Here is a 16,458-nt window from a genome sequence, read left to right on the forward strand (position 1 = left end):
ACGAACTTCCCGCGATGTCCGGGTGTTCGTTTCGAATAACGAACCCCATTGAAGTCAATGGGCGACCCGAACATTTTTGTATTTCGCCGATGCTCGCTAAGGTTTTCATGTGTGAAAATCTGGGCAATTCAAGAAAGTGATGGGAATGACACAGTGACGGATAGGGCAGGCGAGGGGCTACATGGTGGGCTGCATCTCAAGTTCACAGGTCCCACTATTAAGCCACAATAGCGGCAAGAGTGCCCCCCCCCCCCCACTGTCAGCATAAAGATCGTTCTCCTCTGCCACAGCTGTAACAGCTGTAGCAGAGAAGAACGATGTTTGCCCATTGAATTCAATGGAGCGGCAATACAGCAGGTTCCACTGAATGCAATGGGCTGCCCGCGATCGCAGGATGAATGGTCGGAAAGGGGTTAAATATATAACCCCTTTCCTGCAATTCATCCAGAAATGTGTTACACTAAAAATATATACCGGCGTATAAGGCGACCAGGCGTATAAGACGACCCCCCAACTGTCACCTTATATGCCGGCAATACAGTGGAGCAAAGAATAAAAAGCATTACTTACGTTTTTAGATGATCTGCGGCGCTCCTGCAGGCTGTCACTCCCTCCTGGTCCACGGCAGACAAGCTTTCTCTATGAAAGGCTTTAAATCCCTGCCTCCAGAAAGACACGTGCCTTCAGCCAATCACAGCCAATGACAATGATGTCATTGAATGGCTGTGATTGGCTGTGTTTCTGGAGGCGGGGATTTCAAGCCTTTTGTGGAGAAAGGAATACTTTGCCGTGGACCAGGAGGGAGTGACAGCCTGCAGGAGCGCCGCAGATCGTCTGAAGAAGTAAGTAATGCTTTTTATTCTTTGCTCCACTGTATTGCCGGCGTATAAGGTGACAGTTGGGGGGTCGTCTTATACGCCCCGTCGCCTTATACGCCGGTATATATTTTTAGTGTAACACATTTCTGGATGAATTGCAGGAAAGGGGTTATATATTTAACCCCTTTCCGACCATTCATCCTGCGATCGCCGGCAGCCCATTGCATTCAGTGGAACATGCTGTATTGCCGCTCCATTGAATTCAATGGGCAAACATCGTTCTTCTCTGCTACAGCTGTTACAGCTGTGCCAGAGAAAAAGGATTTGTCTTCTATATGTTCTCAATGGGGTCAGCGCTGCTGCCGCTGGCCCCATTGAGCGCATATAGAATGCATCCATAGCGAACCGCGGGAGGGGCAGACTTTTATATCAGGCGGACACCTTATCTCCCCAGCCACTCACAGCAGGGGGGTGGTATAGGGCTTAAACGTTGCAGGGGGAAGTTGTAATGCCTTCCCTGTCTTTATATTGGCCAAAAAAAAGCGCTAACGTCTCAGGGAAGAAAGTTAAAGTAACCCGGACACCGCATGGTGTTCGTTACGGATAACGAACATCCCGAACACCCTAATATTCGCACGAATATCAAGCTCGGACGAACACGTTCGCTCATCTCTAATTAGTATGCTATTAGTGCTGCTGCTTAACCTAACTCCTCCCATTCTGTATGTGCTTTTTCATTTTTCCTGCCCAGATGTAGGACTTTGCATTTCTCCTTGTTAAATACCATAACAAGCATACCAAAAGCAATCAATCAGACCCCTGCCAAGGATATCACTTTTATAACAAGGGATTTCAATGCAAAAATCAGCTCTGGAGATGACCTACCAGTTGCTCGAAAATTCAGATTGGGTAAGCGTAATAATGCAGGTAACCGTATTGGTCCAATGTTGCACGGAAAACTGCCTATCGATCATGAACACATGGCTTGAGCAGCTGAAACACAGTTTATACACATGGATAGCCCCAAATGTTGTGCACCGAAACCTAATTGACTACTTCCTATCTCAACTGCGTTGGAAAAGCTCAATCCTGGCCGTGAGAACACTTCCGGGTGCAGACTGCAGCTCTGATCATCAGCTCCTAGTTACAAAAATCAAGCTCAGAGTCAGCAATATTAAAAGGTCACCAGCAATACACAGTTTCAATGTAGACAATGTCCCTTCACGATATGCAGTCGAAGTGAATACCCGATTTGAAGCACTCAGCACCACCAGAAAAGACCCTGACGAATAATGGGTGGAAATCAAATCCATCACACTGAATACAGCTGAATCATCCCCTTCAAAAAATCTGCAAAACAACTGCAATGGCTATCAGATGACTCCATCAGAATCACCAACAAGCGCTGAGCATTTAAAGCAGTGGTCACCATCATTGAATTCAGACTGCTAAATGTGGAATTTCAAAGAAAAGTCAGACAAAACAAGGAGCGCTACTGGAACGACCAATGCGCAAAACTGGAAGTAGCAGACCAACAAGGCCACACCTGAGCTCTCTTTGCCCAGGTGAAGCAGACTCGGGCACCGTTCGTACCACACAAGGCAACAACTATCAAAGACTAGGGTGGCAAATTATTACAAGAAGATCAAATCAAGTGTAGGTGGCGAGAATATACAGCAGAGCTGTATGCAGGCAATCAAAAAGACAACCCGTTGGATCACGCACATCAAGTAGAACAAGAATCGGGCGTTCTGGAGGAAGAAGTCACATGGGCCCTGAAAAAACTAAGATCCTAACCGGCCTGTGTCAAAAGATCTAAAGCTCCAAATCGTGGCCTAAAGACTGAACAAGATCTATCTTCATCACACTTCCAAAAAAAGGTGACGCTCAAGAATATTTCAATTACCGCACCATCGCCCTCATACCTCACATGAGCAAAATTCTTTAGAGATCATACAAAAACACATTACAACAATTGTTGAACTGGAACTGCCAAAAGTTCAAGCTGGCTTCCGCAAAGGTCGTGGCACCAGAGACCAAATCGCGAACCTGCGCTGGATCATGGAGAAAACCCAAGAATATCAAAAGGACGTGTACATGTGTTTCATCAACTACAGCAAGGCATTTGATTGTGTTGAACATGACAAGCTTTGGAAGTGTCTGAAGCAAATGGGCGTCCCAGAAATATTGAACAGCTTATAAGGTCACTTTACAACAACCAAGAAGCAACAGATAGGACAGCTTATGGAAACAGGGATTGGTTTGGAATCGAGAAAGGCGTACGGCAGGGCTGCATTCTATCATTTTTTTTTCAGTCCTTTTGAATCTGTACGCAGAAACGAGCGTGAGGCGATGTAATTTGGATGAATTAGAAATCGAGTTAAAATCGGTGGCAGAAATGTCAACAACCTTCGATACGACACCACCCTGCTTGTGGAAAGTGAAAGGGGCCTAGAATACCTCGTCCAACAAGTGCAAAAGGAAAGCGAATGCATGGGACTGTACCTCAACAGCAAGAAAACGAAAGTCATGACCAAGGTAAGCAACTGTACAGTGAACATAAACATCAACGACGAAGAAGTCAAGACAGTCCAAGATTTCATCTTCCCTGGATGCAAAATCAATTAGAACGGGCAATTTGGACCTGAGATCAAGAGATGAATTACACTTGGTAGGAATGCAATGCAAGGAATGGAAAAGATCTGGAAAAGCAAGGACATTAGCATTGCAACAAAAACTAGATTGGACAATGCAATCGTCTTTTGCATAACGACATATGGTTGTGAAAGTTGGACGCTCAGGAAACCAGACAGAAGGAAAATTGATGTGTTTGAACTCTGGTGCTAGAGGAGAATGCTACGGATACCTTGGACTGCCATGACAACGAACAAGGTAGTGTTAGATCGCGTCAAACAGAAAATATCACTAGACGGCAAAATCATCAAACAGCAGCTCTCTTTTTTTGGACACGTGATGTGCGCTAACTCACCAGAAACAGTACTAATGCTTGGCAAGGTCAGTGGAAAGAGAAGATCAGGATGACAAAGAACTAAATTGCTAGATACAATCAAGGCCACCACCAACATGTCAATCACTGAACTAATAGAAGATGTGAAAGACAGATGCAACTCAACGGATAATCACCATCATCATATAAGCAATCAAACAATCAGAAGTTTAGGTCCCCTATGGGGACTAATTACAAAATGTAGAAGTTAGAGATGAGCGAGCATACTCGTCCGAGCTTGATACTCGTTCGAGTATTAGGGTGTTCGAGATGCTCGTTACTCGTGACGAGTACCACGCGATGTTCGGGTTACTTTCATTTTCTTCCCTGAGAAATTTGCGCACTTTTCTGGCCAATAGAAAGACAGGGAAGGCATTACAACTTCCCCCTGCGACGTTCAAGCCCTATACCACCCCCCTGTAGTGAGTGGCTGGCGAGATTAGGTGTCACCCGAGTATTAAAATCTGCCCCTCCCGCGGCTCGCCACAGATGCGTTCTGACATAGTTCAGGGAAAGTGCTGTTGATGCCGGAGCTGCTATAGGGAGAGTGTTAGGAGTATTTTAGGTTTCAAGAACCCCAACGGTCCTTCTTAGGCCATAGAAATCGCAGATCGCACCCATGTGCGATCTGCGATTTCTGTTCTCTTCTCTATATGCGCTCAATGGGGCCGGCGGCAGCAGCGCCGACCCCATTGAGAACATAGAGAAGACAAATCATTCTTCTCTGCCACAGCTGTAACAGCTGTGGCAGAGAAGAACAATGTTTGCCCATTGAATTCAATGGAGCCAGCAATACAGCAGGCGATCGCGGGATGAATTGTCGGGAAGGGCTTAAATATATAAGCCCTTCCCTGCAATTCATCCAGAAATGTGTTACAATAAAAATATATACCGGCGTATAAGGCGACGGGGCGTATAAGACGACCCCCCAACTGTCACCTTATACGCCGGTAATACAGCGGAGCAAGGAATAAAAGTCATTACTAACCTCCCCCGGCGTTCTGGGGTGCTCCTGCAGGCTGTCGCTCCCTCCTGGTCCCCGGCAGAGCATTGCTTTCTCTACGAAGGGCTTTAAATCCCCGCCTCCAGAAACACACGTGCCTTCAGCCAATCACAGCCAATGACAATTATGTCATTGAATGGCTGTGATTGGCTGAAGGCACGTGTGTTTCTGGAGGCGGGGATTTCAACCACTGCGTCCAGAAAGCAATGCTCTGCCTGGGACCAGGAGGGAGCGACAGCCTGCAGGAGCACGCAGAACGCCCGGTGAAGTGAGTAATGATTTTTATTCTTTGCTCTGCTGTATTACAGGTGTATAAGGTGACAGTTGGGGGGTCGTCTTATACGCCCCGTCGCCTTATATGCCGGTATATATTTTTATTGTAACACATTTCTGGATGAATTGCAGGGAAGGGCTGCTATATTTAAGCCCTTCCCAACAATTCATCCCGCGATCGCCGGCAGTCCATTGCTTTCAGTGGAACCTGCTGTATTGCCGGCTCCATTGAATTCAATGGGCTAACATCGTTCTTCTCTGCCACAGCTGTTACATCTATGGCAGAGGAGAACGATCTTTATGCTGACAGGGGGGGGGGGTCCACTCTTGCCGCTATTGTGGCTTAATAGTGGGACCTGGGAACTTGAGATGTAGCCCAACATGTAGCCCCTCGCCTGCCCTATCCGTTGCTGTGTCGTTCCCATCACTTTCTTGAATTGCCCCGATTTTCACAAAGAAAACCTTAGCGAGCATCGGCGAAATACAAAAATGCTCGGGTCGCCCATTGACTTCAATGGGGTTCGTTACTCGAAACGAACCCTCGAGCATCGCGAAAAGTTCGGCCCGAGTAATGAGCACCCGAGCATTTTGGTGCTCGCTCATCTCTAGTAGAAGTGAATAAAATTAAGATTTTTTAATTATTACAAAAAAAAAATATTAAAAAAAACCTTTTTCCAGTTAACACATCAACAAAATGGAAAAAATTGAAAAAAAAATCTAAAAAGTAGTATAGTTACAATCATTAAGGTAAATCAGATGGTGAAAGAGCACTCCGTTATTTTAGATTTCAATATCAAAAGGGAAGTACATATAAACATAATCCCAATCCACGATCCAGCGGGAAACCGGAGAGCCAGCTCAAATCAAACAAGACTTCACCAGCCGGGAGCCTTCACATAACCAGAGATTAGGGGAGGAAAAAAGGATTCAGCGCTCACGGGATCCGGGATAGATGATTCAGTAATCTAGCATCTGGATGCTGGATTATTGAATCATCTATCCCGGATCCCATGAACGCTGAATCCTTTTTTCCTCCCCTAATCTCTACAATCATAAAGGTACAATTATCACATAATTAATCATGCATAGTTAACCCTGTCAGAAAAAAATAAACATGTGGTGGAAGAATTGTGCTTTTTTGGTCACTCCGTCTTCAAAAAAAAATTGAATAAATTAATACCGATGCAGAATACAGGTTTCTCCACAAAAAACAAGCCCTAACACAACGGCATCGACAAAAAAAAAAAAAAGATATGGGGGTCAAAATATGGCAGCAGAGCGCAACTTTTTTTTTTTAAGGTATTTTATTTTTTTGAAGTACCTCTACATAAACAACTACATTTAAATTGGAATACCAGAAGTGCAGAATATGACCTGGACGCAGGCGCATCAATGATCCTTGGTCATGAAAGGGTTAAGGAATGGATCTAAAACCCTTTGTGTTGATTCTTAATTCCCCAAGTTTATTTACAAACTGTGTAATATGTTAATCACACTGGAATAGATCTCTTTCCACTATCTCCAGCCTGGCATTTAAAAACAAAAGGCATATAATTTCCAGCATTCTTTGAATATAAAGGCTTTTTCCCCTCAGAAGGAATAAAAGAAGGATGTCCTAATGGAATGACTAGGAAACAAGTGCGTGGATTACAGGCCCCATTCACTAAACAGGGAATAATGCTGAAAGAATGCATTTTCAAGTACAGCAACTTCCAGCTGCTAGAAAGTCAGAAGAGAACCATTAGATGTTTTTCCCTTTGTTCTCCGGCAAGTTTGCCAGGTTTGACCTAATGACTTTGAAAGAGTCAGAGTTTGTTTTGTAGCATAATAGAAAATAATGAGGAAGATTGACAAGTGCTTGACAAGCTATGAATATTTAGTATTTGTTTCTTGCTTAAAGCCTTTTCATTTTTTTACATACTAAAATCTTAAATTGGATCTATTATTTATCCAAAATTCTGGGCATGTTACTATCATAATGTATTTTTAAAGGGGTCGATACTCAACTTTTGTTTGACAAAGTTCTAATTCCCTGCTTTCCTTTACCCAGCTGTATGGACATTATAAAAGTGTTGCTCCCTAAAGCCACCACTAGAGGGAGCTTACTAGAGACAGATTTATTATTGCGTTTAAGGGGAGTTGTGTAAATCTGTCTTCAGTGAGCTCCCTCTAGTGGTGCTTGTGAGCATCCAGAACTTTATCATTGCAGGACGGAGGGCCCCAGAGCAAAACTCCAAAAAGTTCAAGCCATCACATCCACTATGTTAGGACTGGAAGTCCCAAAGCTTCTTTTGCTGCACCTTAGTTTCTGAAAACACAGAGGGTAAATATTTAAAATGCCAAGAACAGGGGTCATTGATATGGAAAAGTCATGGTAAGCCATAAGTATCACATGGCCCCATGCCATATTATGTGAACAAATACAAAAAGTTTTTATGCACAGCAGCACACACTCCTACCACAGTGTTGAGTGGGAAGCAGAATGTATGGCTCGCTCCTCAAACAGGTCCGGACCACAGATCCGCATCAAGATAGCTTCAAAAGAAAGGACAGGAGCAGCAAATCGGTGCATAGAGAAACTTCACATTCCCACATATGCTTGGATGTCTTTTTTTATTCTAAATCCAATTCCACACGACAATAATGACATTTCGGCTGATCACTCAGCCTCTCTCAAACTGCTTAACACTGTGCAGACAGACATATTTATATAAAACCTTCACCAATCAAATGTATTCATTATAAAGAATTAAAACTTCACCTGTATACCAGGTGATCCGCGTGGATGTCCAGACCAATGGTGACCACGTAGTGTCAGCATGAGGCATCTCCCTTCAGCAGCAGAACGCGCCGTAATACCGGCATCCCGAGAAGACTACTGCGTATGTACGAGAGGTTGACTCTGTGTCACGAGACTGCACACTGGAGACCAATATTCACACAGGAGGTCGCCATCTTGTCAGAGGCTATTACTCAAAGCGCAGGCGCAACACCCCACATATATGTATGCATAGACTCAATCTGCCTTAATACCGCTCTGATTTACATCCAACCAGATATGACATAGCCTCCAAAGCAAGGACAGCGTAGTGCACCAAAGTACTCTCACTCCTTAGGACTATACCTTCACTGAAATCACTGTTTATTAAAAAAAAATAAACAAAACAACCAAAATAGGTGTAACAGGACTTTCCACTATATTTGCATACGCAGAAGAGGAGGCGGTGAAGATACTCTCAGGGGCTAATGTGGGTGGGTCCTTTTTGAGTTCTCCCAATGTAAAAGGAATACAGAGGAAACGGGAAACCGCTAAGAAGCATTACATATCGAATTGCTTACATTTGGCAACTTTGAAAGAATACTACTCTGCTAGGAGAATACCGCGAGGTCTCAGGTCTCATTTACAACCGACACTGAGGATGAATGATGAGGACTCTTGCATGAGATTTTTAAGTATCTCCAATAAGTATTCTTTCGATGTAATGCTATTATATATGGAGTTTCTACAGAATGACATCAGGAAAATACAGATGGATGTGGAGTCCCTGGAACAGGAATTAAAACGATTACTGACTGTGGAGGAACTGTTTGACTTTATGTGCAGGATGGAGAGTACGTTCAACAAGTTCAGAGAGGACCTGGAGAACACAAAACGATCTAAATGGAGCAGAGATGCTGATGATTATGGCTCTGGCTATGTATACAATTGGCAGGCCCGTGGGGGTCTCACGACCAGACAGATGCAGAGTGGAACTAGACGGCCAAGAGGAGGCATGAGAAAACAACAACAGCGACAAAAGAAGAAGTCCCCTAAATTCGGCTTCACTTCCGCTGACTCCGATTCAACAGATGACTCTCTGCAGGGGGGGATACAAGGGGACAGTCTTTTTTAGCACAGTGCCCACCCCTGAGAACAAAAATCAGACAACGAGGGGATGGAAGTGGCGTAGAGGTAGCCACAAACATCATAGGAGTAGGAAGGGACATTCCGGGCATCACGACCAGGGCAGGAACTCGACAGAGGAACTAGGGATGGATCTCACATTGGTGGTGAATATCTCTTCCAAGCCCCTTACACAGGCACAGGTGAGGGTATTGGCAAAGGGGTTATCCTACTGCCCTGTACCTAGGATAGACTGGTTCAAGGTGGACACTGATTGCAGACTATTCTTCAGGAATTTACAACTTAAAACCTTCTTTTCTAAACAAGGGGACATTATGAAAGCTGATGAGCCCGCAGAGGCTCTTGGTGGGACTTTTCTGTCTCGATCAGTTGGCCTTCGGAATAAGAGTACACTTCAACCACCTCAGTTGGAACCGGTGGTGGCCACCGATTCTAAACTGGTGATGAATGATATCAACAGGCTTAGACAGGATAAGCCGGCTATAAGGGCACATAGTAACTAGAGATGAGCAAGTGACTTGCTTAGGCAAATTACTTGAGCGAGTATTGCCATTTTCGAGTACATGGCCGCTCGTCCCAAAAGATTCGGGGGCCGGCGGGGGAGATCTCTCCCCCCCCCCCCCCCCACTCCACTATGCTCACTCCTGCAACTCACTGCTCACCCCCGCCAGCCCCCAAATCTTTTGGCATGAGCGGGCATGTACTCGAAAATGGCAATACTCACTCGAGTAATTTGCCTTGGCGAGTACGCTTGCTCATCTCTAGTAGTAACCTCAGTTATGTGGAGAGACAGGCCCTTAAATCCCTGAGCACTGATTCTGATATTACAATCAGAGCTGCTGATAAGGGGGGCGCTGTAGTGGTTCTGGATACGCAGTACTACCATACAGAGATCATTCAGCAGTTGAGTGTGGTAGAAGTCTATGAGCCCCTACAGCAGAATCCCACTGTCCAATATCAGAAAGCATTGGAACTTGTGCTGGATGATGCGTTGGAGGGTGGTGTTATTGATAGTCAGTTGAGGGATTTTCTGTACATTGAATTTCCAGTTATGGATTTTTTTATACACCTTGCCAAAAATTCATAACAATTTGACATCTCCTCCCGGCTGGCCAATCATCACTGGCAGGGGTACATTGTTTAATAATGTTTCTCACTTCCTTAACAGAATAATCAGACAGTTCGCAATAAATTCCAAATCATACATCCTAGACACTAACGATTTTTTGGTCAAGGTTCAGGAAGTTCCATGTACAGAAAATATGATCATGGGCACATTGGATATTGTTTGTCTTTACACCAATATTCGGCACAACAGAGGCATAGAGGCAGTACAAGAACGATTGGTAAGATCCACCTTGTCCAATAGGTACATCCAGTTTGTGTTGACCCTATTGGAGATACTTACATGTACTATCTTCATGTATGATGGCAAAATCTATCACCAATGCCAGGGGACGGCAATGGGTTCGAACAAGATTTTCAAAATGTGATCTTATTATTGTAACAAGCTGCTTATCGCAGTAACAAGAACAGCACTATGGGGCATATTTATCAATGTAATTGTAAAATAGATTTCTGTTACGGTGTGTCTGCATGTGTTCCTGGTTATTGTGGTGCTATGCACTGACAGGAGAACAATTCTGCAGGTGTTGGTTGATTGGGCTGGCAGTTAGGTGAATTGTCCAGCCAGCTAATCATCATTGTTCTGTGTACATATCTTCTGTCCCCTCCTCTCAGAGGGTGCTAATTATTCTTCTGACTTCTTTTAGTTTGATTATGCATGTTGATCAGATCTCTATCTGGTTGTGTTCTGGCTCATGATTGTGTCTTGTATGAGTCTTGTCTAAACACCATTGGTTCTGCACCTGTTCCTCTCCCACACCTTTGTGGTTGTATTTATAAGACAGAGTGTTGTAACATCTTAATCCCTGTGCTTATGGTATCATATTGTGTCATCTAATGTTTGCCATCATTTCCCTGTTGCTACCTAGAGAAAACCAGGGTTGCCCTAGGTTACTAATGTCAGGCCGTCCTTTTCGGAGCGAACACTCCGCTTATAGGTAGGGTTTACCATACTTGTAAAATCAGAGTCAAACATCCCCATTATGTTTCTATTGCTATTTATGTTATCCATGTTTGTGCCAAATAAATGTCTATACATTATCTATCCATATTAGTGTTCCTTGCATTTGTTGTAGATTGTCATCCAGTTGTGGACTCCTATTACATCTGATCATAACAATTTCAGATTTAAAGGGAATCTCTCAGCTTGCTGATACTGTCCAAGCTGTAGGCTGCATATTATAACGCATGAAGCACTGAGCAGATTGATATATAGCTTGAGGGAAAAGATTCAGTATAACTTGTATCCCTTTCAATCTTTGCTCTTTCTGAATGTAGTTGTCCAGTGGACGGTCCTGTCAGTGACTAACATCTATCTGTGTATTATTGAGCATGGAAAAATAGTTTATAGTCCTAAAACAGAACCCCTCGGCCATGGGGATTCCCCTTCCCTGTTCCCCAGATGGAGCTGGAAAATGGAACCCTGAACACAGATGTGAAACCACCCTTAGGCTGCCACTCACCCCCTACCAGATGAATGGAAACTACAAAAATGAAGGGGACCTAAGTGTCATAAAGGCAATATAAATACATTATATATATATACATTATATATATATATGTGTGTATGTAGGACCTGAGTGGCAGCATAAGGATTATATTCTGCTTCATTTAAAAGTCAGTGTGACGTATAACAGACCTCACCAATTCCACCAATTGTACAGATGGAGGCTGATGGACATACAGTAATTAGGAGTTCAGAGGCTATGACTATTTGTCTAGCCTAGTTATGTCTGATGGTGGCTCTGTATCTGCTAGTACAAGTCTATTAGGAAACTGCTGTGAAAGCAGTTTGGGATTATTTTAAATAACAACAATTAAATGTTGTTCTAATTATTTTCCAGCAGCCCACCCCATGGTCACACACATACAGAAGACACTATTAAATACCACATATGGTAAAGCATGTAGAGAAATACCGCACATATTAGTATTTGCACTACGGAGTGTCAAAACTTAAAATAGTTTCCAAAGTTTACAGAATGCGCTGCAAGTGGCGCATAGTTGTCAATACATTAAAATAAATCCATTGACCCTTTTTAGTTGAGTCAGTATATGAAATGTCCTTTCTCTCCGCGCTCTCAGGTGGCAAACAAAGACCAATTTGAATACTTTGCATTTTTCATGTACAATGTCATGTTTTCAATTAAATTTAACCTTAGCATCTGGCAACTAAAATAATGGATTCACAAGCTGTTTTAGTTTTATCTAAGTATAAATATTCCTTAAATGTCACAATAAAAAAGAGATGGGCATAATAAAACGATCACAAAATGAAATATCACAAACTAGCTTCAAAAAGATATAAAAGCCTCATTAAATGATTAGATATATATGAACTAAACATTTTCAAAAGGTGTCCTAAATTGTGCGTTATTGGTATTCTTTAGAAACAACTCAGGCCTGTAATTACTAAATAGACAATGTAGGGATGTGATAAAGGGTTTCCACTAACGTTTATTAATGCAAAGATCTATTTTTCGTTTTATTAATACGGCAGTAAGACATGGTGAATTGGCTGATTTGAATATTTCCTGCACTTTTATTTCAGCCTTGAACTGAAGATTTGAGTTTGAGGAAGGAAATATCTTATGTGCATCTGAACAAATGTAAAATGGCCCTGCTGACAGACTTACATGAGGCCAACAGACTTACATGAGGCCGCTAGTTCAAGAATAGGCCTAGGTGGTATTAGGGATGGTTCATTGCACTCCTTACCCATGTCTGATCACAGCTGTTTTCGTAGCTCCTCCACGACAGGGCTTCTGAAGACGGTTGCAGCTAAAGTGAGCCCAGTCACAGGTGCCCCTGATATGGGACCTGCTGGAATGAAATAGAAAGCTGCTGCAGGCTTAAGCAAGGGCTTAACTATAGGGGATGCAGGGGATGCGGTTGCACCCGGGCCCAAGAGCCTTAGAGGGACTGTAAGGCCTCTCTTCTCCATATAGGAAACCGAGCACTATGACTAAAGCATTATAGTTGGGAGCCCTGTTACAGGTTTTGCATTGAGGCCCAGATTCAAATTATGCCTCTGCTTAAAGTCTTTTATTGAACAGCAGTAGCAGAGCAGAATTTACAGTAATCGGGTGTGAAGATGGACTCATGGCTCAGCGCTTTCACTTTATTCTGGAAGACAGGCCACTTCTGAGGAGCAATTTCTATACAGGAACCAGAAACATCTTCAAAACTTTTCCAGCAGAACATACAAGCAAACTGACTGCTCAGGCCCTCTGATATGCAGGCCTTCTCCACACAGTGGCAGCCCACCGGAACAGCTCCGTCTATCTGAATGTGACTCATCGTTGCGTCGTCACTCGCGCATATAAGTCTCATGCCCTCCTTTTATCGCCTTCTCTCTCCTCCATCCTCTTCTGAGAGAACCCCTGTGTGCCATACCCCACGTCACTCTTCCACAGTGTCAAACAGTAACAATATCAAACAGTAAAACATATAAAACTTCAAATAAAGTTTACAGGATTAAGGAACCCCCTTCTACACCTGTAGAGGGGCCAGAAGGTAGGTGAACCCACTCAAGGTTGATCTTAGGTTGGTTGTTACCTTGTGCAATAACATTTATTTGGCACACCGATTCCCCTTATGGTTCACACAGTGCCCAAACAGTACACTCAAAATGTTCCTATATAACAGTATTAGTAAGTTGTGTAAATAAAACTAGAAAATGTAATTGCATCCTGTGCATCTGTCTTTCTGCCTTGAACCTGGCAGGATGAAGTGTCGGACTGCTGTGCCTCGGGCGCACCAGTGAAGTTCATTCTTGGCACCCACTGTGATGCTACATGATTATATCTGTTTCCCATCCACAAATTTTCAGCCACAATGTTCTCTACTTCAATGGAAAGGTGTCTGGATTTGCTTGTGACCCTGTCTCTACTAAATATAATGAAGAATGAAAGTGAGCAATAATTGGTAGACACTCTTTCAATGGATGGGTGAGGATTACTGTTGCTTGTCTCAATTTGCCTGGTGATACATTTGACCCAATTTTAGCACAATCTAATTGGGTTAGTCTAACCCTATTTTTGGCTACATTTGCTGGAAAATTAAATTTTCCATTATGCCTGCTACAGAGCTCAGCATGCAGCCAATAAGCAGCCAGGGCACTTTGATGATGTCACCAAATGTGTCCTCCATCTTGCATATGGGTAGCAGTTTTATTGGACAGCTGCTTCACATATGGGACGTGTCATTGGTGGAGGTGGTAGAGGATGGGTTAGGTTGGCACTTCAAGCAGTTCCCACTGAAGCAGCTGTTCCATGTTTTGCAGGAGGTGAGGCAAGCCTGCTGCCATTCCTTAGAAATGGTTGTGCCCAAGTGTTACATCCACAGCACACAGAATAGATCATAGAGTGGCTGACACAGCATGCCTATATACCACCACCTCCTCTTCCTCTCAGCACAGGCACACAGCAGTCAGTCTGCACCAGTCAGGCATGATCATTGACCCCTCTACTTCCTCCTGTGTCAAATCTGTGGCACCCTCCCTAATCAGTCCACATGGATCTGAGGAGCTATTTGATCATTCAGTGTTATGGATTCAAACTGGGCAGTCCAAACAACTAGAGCGAGAAGCCCAAGACATTGAAGGCACTGATGCCCAACCATTTTTTTTTTCCTCTGAAGAAGATGAGGATGGGTCAGTGCACGTGGTCAGCCCACCACAGGCAATGTGTACTCATGGGGATGCGGAAATGGAGGTGCCAGCTCTCGATGCTCACTGTAATATACAGTCCACTCAGGAGGAGAAGGATGACGAAGAGGAGGTGGAAGAGAAAGAAGTACTCAATCTAATATGGAAAGGCAGGCAGTATCCTTATAGCAGCTAGCAGGGAGAGGAGGAAGAGGTGGATGTTGTGTAGCAGCACCCTGCTAAGATGGAGTAGTTTGTCTACCATCACCATCAGTTACTACTAGTCACAGCAGCAGTACTAATATAAGGCCCACAGCTAGGTCTCCTCACAGGATTTGTGCAGCCTGTGCATTCTTTGAAATGGCACTTGATGACAGAAGAAGGGACATGCGTACTGCCATGTGTGTGATAACGTGTTCCTGGCATTGCAGAATGCTGTCATTGGCACGTTGTACCTGACCATGGACATATGGTCCAGAAAGCATGGCCAGAGGAATTGCATATACTAATAATCTTTATTTGGATATCCTTAACAACATACTGGGTCAATGTCTTGTAGGTGGAGCATGAAGCCGAAAGTGTTGGTCCATGTTTCATTGTACCCCCAAGAGTTGTGGGACACATCCTTGTCTGTCTGTCCTTTCCTCACCCACCTCCTCTTCTGCCATCTCCTAATGCCACCTTTCAACACCCTCCATCCACATCAGCACAGATATCCATGTGACAATATCTGGTCTTTATACAGTGCTGATCATGCTGTTCTAAAACCATTATGTCTAGGGGAGTGCAGCCAAGCGGCCAAAGAGTTGTTGGCCACTCTACAGGCCCAGGTAACACATGGCTGAAGTGAGGCAAAATCGTGTGTGACCATTGAGCCAACCTGTTGGCAGCCATTCACCTTGGCAATCTCACACACGTACCTTGCTGGCCCATGTGATAAACCTGATGTGCAGCAATTCCTAAAAAGTTACCCAGGTGTACATGCATTGCTGGAAAAGACCAGGAAACTGTACTCACATTTTCAGCATTCACACCCAGCTGTTGTGGCTGAGGTGTAGCGGCAGTTTGAGTTACCGCACCACTACTTATCTACAATATGCCTACACAGTGAAATTCCATGTTGCATACGTTGCGGATGCTAAGCCAGAAGCAGAGAGTGATTACGAAGTACCAGATGGTGTATGCCATTACGAGACACCGTATAGAGGTTGGTCACTGATTGCCTATAGATTGGCTGCAGATCAAAGACGTGTGTGCCATGTTAGGCTGAGGAAGTGACTAAAGTGGTCAGTCATGATGACGTGCTGATCAGTCTGACCATCTCTGTTGTCTGCTTTCTGGAATAGATGCTACAAGGCCTCAGAAACAATGACGTTGTTGTCCCAGGAGGTGGAAGGGATACCATTAAATGTCTGGCCAGTCTGCGATTACTCAACAACGCATAGAAGTAGGCTTCGGGATGGGGCTACGTAACATTCCTTCCATCTATCACTAACCTCAGCTATTGGGGACCTTCTGGAGGGCAAATGACGTCATTGAATGGCTCTGATTGGTTAACCCAGTGCCGGCTTTCATTGGCTGATGCTGGTGCTGGTTAGCCAATCAAAGCATTATCTTTGCTGGAGGCGGGGAATTCAAGCCCTGCTTTCAGAAAGAAGTGCTCTGCCGGCACAGAGGACA

This window comes from Eleutherodactylus coqui, chromosome 9, assembly GCF_035609145.1.
Source record: "Eleutherodactylus coqui strain aEleCoq1 chromosome 9, aEleCoq1.hap1, whole genome shotgun sequence".
Classification (NCBI taxonomy): Eukaryota; Metazoa; Chordata; class Amphibia; order Anura; family Eleutherodactylidae; genus Eleutherodactylus; species Eleutherodactylus coqui.